The sequence below is a fragment of the Thalassophryne amazonica genome, chromosome 18 (genome assembly GCF_902500255.1).
Source record: "Thalassophryne amazonica chromosome 18, fThaAma1.1, whole genome shotgun sequence".
Lineage (NCBI taxonomy): Eukaryota > Metazoa > Chordata > Actinopteri > Batrachoidiformes > Batrachoididae > Thalassophryne > Thalassophryne amazonica.
The window spans coordinates 72,262,223-72,276,324 of NC_047120.1; positions in this window are offsets into that span (position 1 = coordinate 72,262,223).

Sequence of the window (14,102 nt, forward strand, 5' to 3'; positions counted from 1 at the left end):
CCCAGCACAGAACCTTGTGGAACTCCATAATTAACTTTAGTCTGTGAAGAAGATTCCCCATTTACATGAACAAACTGTAATCTATTAGACAAATATGATTCAAACCACCGCAGCGCAGTGCCTTTAATACCTATGACATGCTCTAATCTCTGTAATAGAATTTTATGGTCAACAGTATCAAAAGCAGCACTGAGGTCCAACAGAACAAGCACAGAGATAAGTCCACTGTCCGAAGCCATAAGAAGATCATTTGTAACCTTCACTAATGCTGTTTCTGTACTATGATGAATTCTAAAACCTGACTGAACCTCTTCAAATAGACCATTCCTCTGCAGGTGAACAGTTAGCTGTTTTACAACTACCCTCTCAAGAATCTTTGAGAGAAAAGGAAGGTTGGAGATTGGCCTATAATTAGCTAAGATAGCTGGGTCAAGTGATGGCTTTTTAAGTAATGGTTTAATTACTGCCACCTTAAAGGCCTGTGGTACATAACCAACTAACAAAGATAGATTGATCATATTTAAGATTGAAGCATTAAATAATGGTAGGACTTCCTTGAGCAGCCTGGCAGGAATGGGGTCTAATAAACATGTTGATGGTTTGGATGAAGTAACTAATGAAAATAACTCAGACAGAACAATCGGAGAGAAAGAGTCTAACCAAATACCGGCATCACTGAAAGCAGCCAAAGATAACGATACATCTTTGGGATGGTTATGAGTAATTTTTTCTCTAATAGTCAAAATTTTGTTAACAAAGAAAGTCATGAAGTCATTACTAGTTAAAGTTAATGGAATACTCAGCTCAATAGAGCTCTGACTCTTTGTCAGCCTGGCTACAGTGCTGAAAAGAAACCTGAGGTTATTCTTATTTTCTTCAATTAGTGATGAGTAGAAAGATGTCCTAGCTTTACGGAGGGCTTTTTTATAGAGCAACAAACTCTTTTTCCAGGCTAAGTGAAGATCTTCTAAATTAGTGAGACGCCATTTCCTCTCCAACTTACGGGTTATCTGCTTTAGCTACGAGTTTGTGAGTTATACCACGGAGTCAGACACTTCTGATTTAAAGCTCTCTTTTTCAGAGGAGCTACAGCATCCAAAGTTGTCTTCAAAGAGGATGTAAAACTATTGACGAGATACTCTAACTCCCTTACAGAGTTTAGGTAGCTACTCTGCTCTGTGTTGGTATATGACATTAGAGAACATAAAGAAGGAATCATATCCTTAAACCTAGTTACAGCGCTTTCTGAAAGACTTCTAGTGTAATGAAACTTATTCCCCACTGCAGGGTAGTCCATCAGGGTAAATGTAAATGTTATAAGAAATGATCAGACAGAAGGGAGTTTTTCAGGGAATACTGTTAAGTCTTCTATTTCCATACCATAAGTCAGAACAAGATCTAAGATATGATTAAGTGGTGGGTGGACTCATTTACTTTTTGAGCAAAGCCAATAGAGTCTAATAATAGATTAAATGCAGTGTTGAGGCTGTCATTCTCAGCATCTGTGTGGATGTTAAAATCGCCCACTATAATTATCTTATCTGAGCTAAGCACTAAGTCAGACAAAAGGTCTGAAAATTCACAGAGAAACTCACAGTAACGACCAGGTGGACGATAGATAATAACAAATAAAACTGGTTTTTGGGACTTCCAATTTGGATGGACAAGACTAAGAGACAAGCTTTCAAATGAATTAAAGCTCTGTCTAGGTTTTTGATTAATTAATAAGCTGGAATGGAAGATTGCTGCTAATCCTCCGCCTCGGCCCGTGCTACGAGCATTCTGACAGTTAGTGTGACTCGGGGGTGTTGACTCATTTAAACTAACATATTCATCCTGCTGTAACCAGGTTTCTGTAAGGCAGAATAAATCAATACGTTGATCAATTATTATATCATTTACCAACAGGGACTTAGAAGAGAGAGACCTAATGTTTAATAGACCACATTTAACTGTTTTAGTCTGTGGTGCAATTGAAGGTGCTATATTATTTTTTCTTTTTGAATTTTTTTGCTTAAATAGATTTTTGCTGGTTGTTGGTGGTCTGGGAGCAGGCACCGTCTCTACGGGGATGGGGTAATGAGGGGATGGCAGGGGGAGAGAAGCTGCAGAGAGGTGTATAAGACCACAACTCTGCTTCCTGGTCCCAACGCTGGACAGTCACAGTTTGGAGGATCCAAGAAATTGGCCAGATTTCTAGAAATGAGAGCTGCTCCATCCAAAGTGGGATGGATGCCGTCTCTCCTAACAAGACCAGGTTTTCCCCAGAAGCTTTGCCAATTATCAATAAAGCCCACCTCATTTTTTGGACACCACTCAGACAGCCAGCAATTCAAGGAGAACATGCGGCTAAACATGTCACTCCCGGTCCGACTGGGGAGGGGCCCAGAGAAAACTACAGAGTCCGACATTGTTTTTGCAAAGTTACACACCGATTTAATGTTAATTTTAGTGACCTCCGATTGGCGTAACCGAGTGTCATTACTGCCGACGTGAATTACAATCTTACCAAATTTATACTTAGCCTTAGCCAGCAATTTCAAATGTCCTTCGATGTCGCCTGCTCTGGCCCCCGGAAGACAATTGACAATGGTTGCTGGTGTCGCTAACTTCACATTTCTCAAAACAGAGTCGCCAATAACCAGAGTTTGATCCTCGGCGAGTGTATCGTCGAGTGGGGAAAAACGGTTAGAGATGTGAACGGGTTGACAGTGTACACGGGGCTTCTGTTTAGGGCTACGTTTCCTCCTCACAGTCACCCAGTCAGCCTGCTTTCCCGGCTGCTCAGGATCTGCCAGGGGGGAACTAACGGCGGCTAAGCTACCTTGGTCCGCACCGACTACAGGGGCCTGGCTAGCTGTAGAATTTTCCACGGTGCGGAGCCGAGTCTCCAATTCGCCCAGCCTGGCCTCCAAAGCTACGAATAAGCTGCACTTATTACAAGTACCGTTACTGCTAAACGAGGCCGAGGAATAACTAAACATTTCACACCCAGAGCAGAAAAGTACGGGAGAGACAGGAGAAGCCGCCATGCTAAATCGGCTAAGAGCTAGTAGCTACGCAACCTAGCGGATTCCTAAAAACACACAAAGTGAATAATGTGTAAATAATTTAAAGGTGATTCAGCAGAAGGAGTGCCCCAATCAAGGCACCAAACAGGCCATGAAGCAGCACAGGCAACGCACGACAACAGTGCTAAAAAAAATAAAATAAAAACGAAAGCGTTAGCAAGCTAGTTAGCTTGCCAACGCTGATGAAAGTTAGCTGATAAAAAAGTGCTCCGTCGCGATGTTTCGACCGTTAGAGGTCTTCCTTAGGCGTTGGAGCACAGTAAAAAAGTAAAAAAAAAAAAAAGTAAAAAAGTCTTGAAAAAGACTGTTAGTTCAAACGTGGTCTCCTCTTCAGTCTGTGGTCCAGAACTCAGCAGAGATCATCTCCTGCATTATCCTCTCAAATGACCACGCGTAGATGATGACAGGCTGAAATCTAATCAACATCACCCAATAACATCCAGCATCAATCCCATTAACTCAGGTATCAGCGGCTCATCTTCTCGTGCATTTTTAAAAGAGAGTGCAGAGAAATAATGCTGGGGTGACATGTTTTTGACTGTTTCTCCCTATGACATCACAAAGTTCTGGGTGTGGTGTTTCCTGAGAGCCGTGTGTGCACGTGCACTAACATTTATTTATTCTGGTTTGTGGTTTAATTATTCATCTGTTTCGTCAGTGCTGTAGTCCAGAGTCTAACCCGTCTCAGCGTGCACGCATCCTGCAGACATGCACGCAACACATAACAGGTCAATCATCATCGTGTTTCAACCTCAGCCGTCAAAGATCTCATCAGGTACGCCGGTTAAATTATTGATGAATGGTAAAACTGTTAATGTAAAAACAACAAAAACAGGATGTTGAGCCTGAAGCCTCATCAGCAGCTCAGTTATGCAAAAACAAAAAGTTATTTTACAATTCTTAAAAGTTCAGTGTCAGACGTCTGTAAGTTTGTAAAGATGAAGATGAACATCCTGCTGCAGGCTGCTGAATCGTGGTCTGGAATGAAGGTATCGAGCTGAATCAGTTGTTGCTGAATAGAAGGTTCAGAAACAACATTCAGTGGCTTTTTTGGTCCATGAAAGCTGGGGGGGGGTCTGCCCCTGTGAAAAATAAAACAAAAAGAACAGAAAAACTGCACAAATGTTTCTTTTCAATCTTTTGTCTTTTCTTTCTTATTTTACAGATGCAGACATGTGGCGCACATGTTCCAAAACAGAGCAGCAAACCAAACGCCCTCATCATAAAAACAACCGGCCTTTTCCAGACATGTTTGGGACAACAACACGTGTAAATAAGGAATAATTACAATATTCATGGATGTCAAATTCTGTATTTTCAGGTGCTGTTCAGTTACCAGCTGAATAAGAAGAAATAAAAAGAACTATGTCCACCACAGTGAGTTCATTTTTAAAATTCATCATATTAACAATAAATCAGCCAAAACCAAACTTGGTTTCAGAGTCAAAATGGTTCAAACTGCATTAATTTATTCTTAAAAATATCAGAAATCCTAAGTCAAAAACCACAACATCCACTATGAGTGACTGTCTACTGTTTGAAGAAAAAAAAAATCAGACTTTTTTGTTTATAGTGGAATGCTGGTTATTATTATTATTAGTAGTAGTAGTGGCAGTAATAATAATGGTAGTAGTATTTCTATTATGTGAAAAAAGTCTTTAATTGTGGACCTTACTCTCAGGATTTGGGGAAAGGGGGGCTCTCCCACCCCTCTGGCTCTGCACCTGCACACAGTCTGTGAGCAGCACGACAACATGAAGAGACAGCGTCCACACGGTGGACGGGACAGTCCCAGGCTCACTCTAGGCCTCGTTCTGATCTACACATCATCAGGAACGTCACTGTGAAGACGCCTGAAACTTCTGCACAGCTCCGTGTTTGTCATCAACACTTTGAAACAGGGAGGTTTTGTAATAATCAGGGCCTCGTGTTCAAAGGCTGCGTACGCATAAAAACGTGGTGTCAACGTTCAGATGTATCAAAAATGATGTGAGCATGGAAATGTGCATCACACAATAATCCTGGCTGGCGTACGCATGTGTTGTTCCTCTGCAGACACGTAGAGGTGATGCTGGGAACCGTTAGTGTAAAAACATGAAGTCATCAGAGTGACGTGCACATCAGAGACACACTGATGACCAACTAACACACCCACGAGTTTGCAGTTATATGGGTGGATATAAAAACACGTGCAAAGTGCCGTGTAAAATGTCACTAACAGTGGGTGCGTTAGCGTTGTTAGAGGACCTTACAAATGGTGCAACTCAATGTGAGCGAGTATTCAGGGAACATGAGGACTTTCTTGGAAATGAGGATAATTGGCTCATAAACTGGTTTTGATTAGAGGCCACAGTTACTTGACTTGTGCTCAGAACTGCGGCCAGCCCACAGTGCAATGCAGCGAGGAGACAGGGGTCATCTGAGCCTACACAAGTGCTGACCATGCAGGGCATCCTGGCAACAGGTGTTGGGAAGGTGTCGTAGCACGGACCCACAACAGGGGGCACAAATGAACGGACAATGAATAAGCCAAAAAGTAACAATTTAATGTTGTGATAATACACAACTAAAGTACACAAAATTTGCAAAGTCAATTGACACCAGGTGACGTGTGGGCAGGCTCGAAGATAGAAGACCCCCGACGAGAGAGAAGCCGCGTCCCACACAGCTTCCACCACCAACGGTCTGAAGAACACCGGAGCCGCCAAGTCCCGAGTCCCCAGGTGGCCTCTATCTTCGGCTGTCGACCCTGGTACTGCTGGCAGAAAGCAGAGACAAGATGAATGAGTGTGAGTCCGCACACTCAGTAATCCACAGTCTGCACACAGTTAGGAGGGAGCACCTCCACCTCCAATCACACACTCGTGCAGCTCCTGATTAACCACTTATCTGGTTTGGGGTGTGAGGCGAAGCCATCGCTGTCACACCAAATGCCAGTCCCACAGATAAGGAAAACACCAGGAAAACGGCTGCAACAGAAGTTCAGATTATTACACAACGTATGAGTCAGCAGAGAAATTACCTCTTCAGTAGTCGATTTCTCGGCGAGGAGGTGGAGTTGCAGTCCGGCCTTTATGGTGATGATGATGATGATGATGATGAACGAGTGACAGCTGGTGCAGAGGATGAATGACAGCTGTCACTTCTTCTGGGTCTGGCGCCCTCTCGTGCTTGGAGCCCGCACTCCAAGCAGGGCGCCCTCTGGTGGTGGTGGGCCAGCAGTACCTCCTCTTCAGCGGCCCACATAACAACAGGGGCACTGCAGTGGGAGCTGGCTGATCAGTCAGCAGTGTGCCAGTCAACACTGAGCTGAGCGGAACACAATCATCTGAATGTCATCCAGGTACATTCCAACATTACAGCACATTTTGCAGCGAGCGCCGGTTTCCATGTAATCGGAGCTGTTGACTGCACACATGTTCAAATCATATGTGATGCACAAGTGCGCATCAGGCTGGTTTTTGTCACGGTGCACAATGGCACCTACTCAATCAATCAAACAACTTTATTAATCCCACAAGGGGCAATTCAGTAGCTGCTTGCTGTGCAAATAGTGTATTTGTGCAATTTACAGACACATCTGTGCACATTCAAATAGGTTTTGATTATTATTATTAATGTCTTTATTTTTGTTTGATGGTGAGCTTCCTGTGTTCAGTATGTGTCAATAAACGTGTGTGTAAATTGTGATGTCACACTGTCAGCAGAGGCGCGTCTCACCTGTTTAACGTCAGTGTGTGTGTGCTGTTCTGCATGTCGGCCTTAAACGCACACACTCACGCTCCACAAACATTTTTCCAGTTTCTTGATTAATCCGTTTAACAGTGTACTGAATAAACTGTCCCTACGTGTCTCCACGTCATGTCCAGTCATCCACAGTATCATTTCTTTCATGTGTTCATGCTGTCTGATGTGACGTTGTGGGGAATCCCAGCTCTAAGGGCCTGTTTACATGAAATTGCATATTTAAATGGGGCGTGGCCAAGGAGGAGTTTGGTTCCACGCTCAGTGGGATGTACAAACGGAACATGTGTGGATCCATGCCTACACATGCCTATTTTTGTGTTTATGCCAGTTTCTGGGTTTTGGCGTACGCCATGTTTCAGTCGGCTGCTCCACCTCTTACAAACTATATTAAATATAGAACACCTGGTCGAGGGTCACCAGGGCTGTGAGTAGAGGGGACGGTGAGGTGTCTGTGAGAAAAACAGCTTTTGCACAAAATGTTCTGTCCTACAAAGGTGGTGTCCAATGGAACGCTTTGCCAACTACAGTGAGGGAAGCCCCAAACTTTAAAACTTTCAAAAGTCACTTAAAGGAGGAGCTCAGGTCAAATCAAAAATGTGAACCTCATGAACTCAGTTGTAGAAACTAAGAAGAACCGTAGGGAATGTGTAATGTACTACATCACTTTATAAGTTACTGTTATTGTTTATACAGTTGCGTTTTTAAAATATACAAATGTATGAAATTAGACTTGCAATTTAATTCACATATTCCAGTTGAATTGTAATTACAGTGATTTTGTATTTTTTTTTGTTTCTTTTTTATCTGTGTGCCCTCCTTTGCCTGAGTTTGTGTAAGAGACCCGTTCAGGCTCTGACCAAGTCGGTGCCTGTGTCCTCTTGTCTCCTGTCTCTTGTCCAGTCATGTGTCATGTGGCTGTAGTAGGTCGTGACCCCTGTGTAATGCAGTCTGTTATTGTACTGTACGTTCCTCTGACATTTCATGTGTTCTTATTGAAAACTATTCTATTGATTTCTACATCAGTCTGACAGGGACTACAGATGGAAATTAGTCTATGGCTATAATCTGACATATTTACATATTCATTAATATGTACGGTTTCTTTTAAATAAATACACTCAACAAAAATATAAACGCAACACTTTTGGTTTTGCTCCCATTTTGTATGAGATGAACTCAAAGATCTAAAACTTTTCCACATACACAATATCACCATTTCCCTCAAATATTGTTCACAAACCAGTCTAAATCTGTGATAGTGAGCACTTCTCCTTTGCTGAGATAATCCATCCCACCTCACAGGTGTGCCATATCAAGATGCTGATTAGACACCATGATTAGTGCACAGGTGTGCCTTAGACTGTCCACAATAAAAGGCCACTCTGAAAGGTGCAGTTTTGTTTTATTGGGGGGGGGGGGGGGGGGGGGATACCAGTCAGTATCTGGTGTGACCACCACTTGCCTCATGCAGTGCAACACATCTCCTTCGCATAGAGTTGATCAGGTTGTCAATTGTGGCCTGTGGAATGTTGGTCCACTCCTCTTCAATGGCTGTGCGAAGTTGCTGGATATTGGCAGGAACTGGTACACGCTGTCGTATACGCCGGTCCAGAGCATCCCAAACATGCTCAATGGGTGACATGTCCGGTGAGTATGCCGGCCATGCAAGAACTGGGACATTTTCAGCTTCCAAGAATTGTGTACAGATCCTTGCAACATGGGGCCGTGCATTATCCTGCTGCAACATGAGGTGATGTTCTTGGATGTATGGCACAACAATGGGCCTCAGGATCTCGTCACAGTATCTCTGTGTATTCAAAATGCCATCAATAAAATGTACCTGTGTTCTTCGTCCATAACAGACGCCTGCCCATACCATAACCCCACCGCCACCATGGGCCACTCGATCCACAACATTGACATCAGAAAACCGCTCATCCACACGATGCCACACACGCTGTCTGCCATCTGCCCTGAACAGTGTGAACCGGGATTCACCCGTGAAGAGAACACCTCTCCAACGTGCCAAACGCCAGCGAAAGTGAGCATTTGTCCACTCAAGTCGGTTACGACGACGAACTGGAGTCAGGTCGAGACCCCGTTGAGGACGACGAGCATGCAGATGAGCTTCCCTGAGACGGTTTCTGACAGTTTGTGCAGAAATTCTTTGGTTATGCAAACCGATTGTTTCAGCAGCTGTCCAAGTGGCTGGTCTCAGACGATCTTGGAGGTGAACATGCTGGATGTGGAGGTCCTGGGCTGGTGTGGTTACACGTGGTCTGCGGTTGTGAGGCTGGTTGGATGTACTGCCAAATTCTCTGAAACGCCTTTGGAGACGGCTTATGGTAGAGAAATGAACATTCAATACACGAGCAACAGCTCTGGTTGACATTCCTGCTGTCAGCATGCCAACTGCACGCTCCCTCAAATCTTGCGACATCTGTGGCATTGTGCTGTGTGATAAAACTGCACCTTTCAGAGTGGCCTTTTATTGTGGACAGTCTAAGGCACACCTGTGCACTAATCATGGTGTCTAATCAGCATCTTGATATGGCACACCTGTGAGGTGGGATGGATTATCTCAGCAAAGGAGAAGTGCTCACTATCACAGATTTAGACTGGTTTGTGAACAATATTTGAGGGAAATGGTGATATTGTGTATGTAGAAAAAGTTTTAGATCTTTGAGTTCATCTCATACAAAATGGGAGCAAAACCAAGTGTTGCGTTTATATTTTTGATGAGTGTAAATAAATAAATCCACACAAGTCTTTGTACATGAAGCCCCTGATATATATATATATATATATATATATATATATATATATATATATATATATATATATATATATATATATATATATATATTTTTTTTATCATTAAAGAAATTCTGAATTGTAAATTCCAGAATTTGAATCTAAATGTAGCCCTGTGGCACATAATGTCTGACCTTTGACCTTCAGTGTTTGCCTATGTCTAACCCATAGGTCAAATTAAGGGATGGTTATTTTTATTTCCTGCAGGAAAGTCCATTATAAATCATCAAAAACAGGACGTGTTGTGTTGTTTGTTGGTGAAGTGCATGCCGTGCACGCCGGTGCAGTGGTTTGCTCAGACTGCAGCCTCGTCTGCGCTGATAAGTGCGCTGCTCGCTGACACACTTCATGACGTTGGCACCTAAAGCTGAAGAATGATGTGCGTTTGCAGAAGCTGCGTTCCTCTCCGCTACAATAACCACTCCTCGAATGACGCACATCCAGATCGTCTGCTTCGAGGCAAGTGAACGGTTTGTTTGATTTTTGTTTTTTCACGATGACTCTCACTTCATTCAGAAGAACAGAATAAATGAGAGTGTCTGATGACACTGGAGAATGTGAGAAGAACGTACAGAACGTACAGCTGCAACCATAATTAGTGTTTGTGAAACACCAGCGAACCTCAGTGTCTGCAGCAGGAGCAGAGCCGAGGTCACAAAGTTTTCTGATGGTACTGTCATTCTGAGTCTACTCTCCAGGTCACTTGATGTTTCTTCCCACATGGCCGCTGTGGATGAGTTTGTGGCTCCAGATTAATACGAACAAGACGGTGGAGATGATGCTGGAACCCAGATCAGCCGGTGACCAGAGCCCTGCCGTCATACACAACCTTACAATTAACCAGTTGACCAAGCACCTTGGTGTCCACAGTAACAGTAACTTCTGGACCAGAATTCATCAGTTTTCACTTCCTGCACACACTCCGTTTATTTGGGGTCTGCAATACTACTGTATCGCCGTCTGGTCTGGGAACCTTCCAGTCAAACTGAAAGCACAGATCCACTCCCTCATTAAAACCGCGGGTAGGATCACGGGCCACACTCCTCCCAGTCTGCAAGAACTCTCTGACCAAGCAAAAAACATCTTAACGGACAGCTCACATGTTCTGCACCCTGCTAAAATCAGGGTGGAGGTGTCGCGTTCCTCTGTGCAAATGCAACCAGTACAAACATTAATTTGTTCTGTTTTCCATTAAGCTCATCAATTAACAAGCTTAAAATTGCACTTTTTTCTTGCCTTTTCTGTCATAGGCTAAATTTTGCACATCTTTCTGGTTGAATGGTTAAGTTGTTTAAGTGGCTGTGCTGTTTAATTTATAGCTGGATGGTTGTAGTGATTTTATGCCCATTTTCACTCTTTTAAAGGTTATGTTATTGTTGGTTGTATTTATTTTTTGTGTTTTTTTATTGTTTTAAATGTTGGTCTTGTTTCATTGTTTCTGCTAATGCCCCTGTCACAGTGGTGTATTTGTAGCGTATCGTCTACGATGTGACACAGAGACAGAGAGAGAAACCGCGCGCGCTATCAATAAAAGCACTCTCTCCAAGTTTAACGAGTCACAGCGTTTTGTTCAGGGCAGCCTTTACCACAAGACTCAGCATCTGGACACAAAGAAAGAAAGAAAAAAATAATAATAATAATGTTAAATGACTGTTTTTGAGCTGCACCACACCATGCAGTAGAGAACAGAGCGAACACACGCAGTTGCAAATATGAACAAAAACAGAAAAAGGCTGAGTACACGCGTATTTCAGGTGTATTTAAATGAAAGACAACGCTGCAATGAACAGCTCTACAAATACGCCACTGTGACAGGAGCTTAAGAGAGACAATTTATAAAGAACTTTGAACTTGAACTTTGAATGTTTCAGGCACAGCATTAGCATGTGTACTTAGCATATACATTCATGCAACCAAATGCTAACATAGGCTAGCACTGGTATGTGTACTCAGCATATACGTTCATGCAACCAAACGCTAACATAGGCTAGCACTAGTATGTGTACTTAGCATACGTTCATGCAACTAAATGCTAACATAGGCTAGCACTAGTATGTGTACTTAGCATACCTTCATGCAACCAAATGTTAACATAGGCTAGCACTGGTATGTGTACTCAGCATATACGTTCATGCAACCAAATGCTAACATAGGCTAGCACTGGTATGTGTACTTAGCAAATACATTCATGCAACCAAATGCTAACATAGGCTAGCACTGGCATGTGTACTTAGCATGTTCATGCAGCCACTGTTAAAGCTACAGTGTGTAGGATTTAGTGCCATCTAGTGATGAGGTTGTAGACTGCATTACACATTACTGTCCACCATTTTGTTTCCCTTCATGTTTTCACTTCTTTTGTGACGGAGAGTCACGCTAGCTTGGCTTCTTTTGTGATAAGTGATCTGTACGATTCTCCATTTCACAGAAATGAGGATCTCACACTTGTTAGCCTGTGCTAGCAAACAGTCAACAGTGTTTAGGGGAAAAACAGCTTCCAGTCGTGCTCTAAAATATGAAAGGTGGACTACATTTGTCCTTTTTGGGCTTCTGTATCAACATGGCATCCACAAATGAAGGACGCCGATGGCTGTGCCACACTGTGATGGCTGAGACACACTTTTGCTCACTGTGACAGCTGTGACAAGCTGTGACGGCTGAGAAGCACTGAGATATGCTGTGACGCACTGTGGTGACTGAGACACGTTGTGACATACTGTGACTTGCTGTGGCAGCTGAGAAATGCTGTGATGTGCTGTGAAAGCTGAGACATGCTGTGACACGCTGTGGTGTGCTATGGCAGCTGAGACACGTTGTGACATACTGTGACTTGCTGTGGCAGCTGCGACATGCTGTGATGCGCTGTGACAGCTGCGACATGCTGTGATGCGCTGTGACAGCTGAGACATGCTGTGATGCACTAAGACAGCTGAGACATGCTGTGACACCCTGTGATGTGCTGTGGCAGCTGAGACACATTGTGACATACTGTGACTTGCTGTGGCAGCTGAGAAATGCTGTGATGTACTGTGAAAGCTGAGACATGCTGTGACACGCTGTGGTGTGATATGGCAGCTGAGACACCCTGTGACATACTGTGACTTGCTGTGGCAGCTGCGACATGCTGTGATGCGCTGTGACAGCTGAGACATGCTGTGATGCACTAAAACAGCTGAGACATGCTGTGACACCCTGTGATGTGCTGTGGCAGCTGAGACACGTTGTGACATACTGTGACTTGTTGTGGCAGCTGAGAAATGCTGTGATGTGCTGTGAAAGCTGAGACCTGCTGTGACACGCTGTGGTGTGCTGTGGCAGCTGAGACACGTTGTGACATACTGTGACTTGCTGTGGCAGCTGAGAAATGCTGTGATGCACTGTGACAGCTGAGACATGTTGTGACATGGTGTGACTTGCTGTAGCGGCTGATATGCACTGTAATGCGCTGTGATGGCTGAAATGCACTGTGACACTCTGAAATGGCTGAGAATCACTGTGACACGCTGAGACAGCTGTGATGGCTGAGAAGTGATGACATACTGTAACAGCTGAAACATAAGTGCACTGTGACAGTTGAGATGCATTGTGGCACTCTGTGATGTGCTGCGGCAGCTGAGAGGTATTGTGACATGCTGTGACTTGCTGTGGCGGCTGAGACATGCTGTGACATGCTGTGATGTGCTGGGGCAGCTAAGACACGTCACATGATGTGACTTGCTGTGGCAACTGAGACACGCTGTGGTGTGCTGTGACATGCTGTGACACACTGTGGTGGTGGAGACGCTGTGATGTGGCAGCTAAGACATGTTGTGACTTGCTGTGGTGGCTGAGACATGCTGTGACACACTGTGATGTGCTGTGGCAGCTGAGACATGCTGTCATACACTGAGACTCTGTACCATACTGTGATGGATGAGACACACTGTGGCACGCTGTGACAGCTGTGATGGCTGAGACATGCTGTGACACGCTGTGATGTGCTGTGGCAGCTGAGACACATTGTGACATGCTGTGGCGGCTGAGACGTGCTGTGATATGCTGTAATGGCTGAGAAGCGCTGAGACATGCTGTCATACGCTGAGACTCTGCCACATTGTGATGGATGAGACACACTGTGGCACGCTGTGACAGCTGTGATGGCTGAGAAGTGGTGACACACTGTGATGGATGAAACACACTGACGGCTGATAAGTGCTGAGACACACTGTGACTTTTGAGATGCACTGCGACACTCTGATGTGCTGCGGCAGCAGAGTGGTATTGTGACATGTTGACTTGCTGTGGCGGCTGAGAAACACTGTAATGCACTGTGACACACTGTGGCAGCTGAGAAGAGCTGAGACACGATGTGACCGCTGAGAAGAGCTGAGACATGATGTGACAGCTGAGAAGTGCTGAGAAGAGCTGAGACACGACGTGACAGCTGTGAAGAGCTGAAACACGACGTGACAGCTGAGAAGAGCTGAGACA